Source organism: Microtus ochrogaster, linkage group LG5, assembly GCF_000317375.1.
Source record: "Microtus ochrogaster isolate Prairie Vole_2 linkage group LG5, MicOch1.0, whole genome shotgun sequence".
NCBI lineage: Eukaryota > Metazoa > Chordata > Mammalia > Rodentia > Cricetidae > Microtus > Microtus ochrogaster.
The window spans coordinates 38636372-38637985 of record NC_022031.1 but is presented as its reverse complement, the minus strand read 5'-3'; the positions used below and the strand labels follow the sequence as shown (position 1 = coordinate 38637985).

At 46.3% G+C, this 1614-nt stretch overlaps 1 protein-coding gene across 4 annotated transcripts in view; it reads right to left on the bottom strand.

Annotated features, from left to right (window-relative positions):
• The window catches only part of Rusc2 (RUN and SH3 domain containing 2), a 55954-nt gene that overhangs the window by 18717 nt on the left and 35623 nt on the right, over positions 1-1614 (bottom strand). For 2 of the 4 annotated variants that reach the window (XM_026786593.1, XM_013351896.2), the window contains exon 2: positions 256-323. The exons of the other annotated variants lie outside the window; for them this stretch is intronic. The gene's annotated coding sequence lies outside the window, so the exon portion shown is untranslated. The remainder of the gene's footprint in view (positions 1-255; positions 324-1614) is intronic. 4 annotated transcript variants of the gene reach the window in all.

The following is a 1614-nucleotide window of genomic DNA, read 5'->3' as shown; positions in this document are numbered from 1 at the left end:
AAAAAAAAAAAAGAAAAAAAAAGAAAGAAAATAAGAACCCCAGTGAGATACCAGTGCACTCCCACCAGGATGCCCAAACCAAAACACATAGGCAACAAGTATTGATGGTGACATGGAGAATGAGCACCCACCCACTGCTGAGGGCTCAGTAAAATGGTGCAGGCCCTTGGGGAAACTGTCAAACAGTCCCTCAGAACGTTACATACATTTCCCCACTTCTAGGATTACACTCAAAGGGCAGGAGAGCACACTCACACAGAAGCTGGGAACGTCACAGCCGCGTCGTTCACAGTAACCCAGAGGGTGGCCGGGCTCCAAGACAGCTGATGAATGGAAAAGGAAGATGTAATCTGCCTCCCGTCATTTATAACCCAGCTAAAAATTAGCAACAATGTGGTACGCACACAATGGACCATCGGGCAACAAGAGGAGCGGAGCACTACTGCCTCCACTGCCCATGTGCTGGGATTATGAGCAGGTACCACCATGCCCAGTTTATATGGTGCTAAGGCCTTTACCCAGGTCTTCATGGATGCTAAGCAAGCATGACCACCTGGTCAGAGACCAGAACAGGAAACCAACTGACAGAAGGTAGGTTAGGAATCTGTAAGGACCGGCAGATGGGAAGCAACTGCTTCATGGCAAAGGGGGGTCTCTGTGGGGTGGTGAAAGTATATTGCTATCAGGCAGTGGCAATGGTTACTCATTATATAGTGGTGAACATACTGGTGTGGTGATTTGAAAAAAATGCCCCCCAAAGGGGGTGGCACCAATAGGAGGTGTGGCTTTGTTGGAGGGAGCATATTACTGTGGAGGCCGGCTTTGAGGTCTCCTGTATGCTTAAGCCACACCCAGTGTCTCAGTTCACTCCTGTTGCCTGCAGATCAAGATGTAGGACTCTTGGCTCCTTCTCCAGCACCATGTCTGTCTATGCACTGCCATGTCCCTCCATGATGACAATGGACTGAATCTCTGAACTGCAAGCCACCCAATTAAATATTTTCCTTTATAAGAGTTGTTGTGGTCATGGTATTGCTTCACAGCAATAAAAACCCCAACTAAGACTGACGTGAGATTCCCCTTTGTATGCAGTGATTACCATTGGTTAAATAAAGAAACTGCTTTGAGCCTATAGCAGAGCAGGGCAGAACAGAGCTAGGTGGAGGAAAACTAAACTGAATGCTGGGAGAAGGAAGGCAGAGTTAGAGAGAGGTCATGTAACCCTACCATAAGCCACAGCCTAGTGGAGATACACAGATTAATGGAGATTGGTTAATTTAAGATATTAGTTAGCCAGAATATGCTTAAGCTATTGGCCAAACAGTATTGCAAATAGTATGGTTTTTGTGTGATTATTTCAGGGCTGAGCAGCTGGGGACAAACAAACAAGCCAGCTCTCTACAACAAATAAGACAACTGGTATATGAATTGTATCGCAATAAGGACATTCCAGGCTAATCAAGGCTACATTGCAAAATCTTGTCTCAAAAAAGCAAAATAAAAAGCAAAAAACAGTCGGGTGGTGGTGGCACATACCTTTAATCCCAGCACTCGGGAGGCAGAGGCAGGCGGATCTCTGTGAGTTCGAGACCAGCCTGATCTACAGAGCTAGTT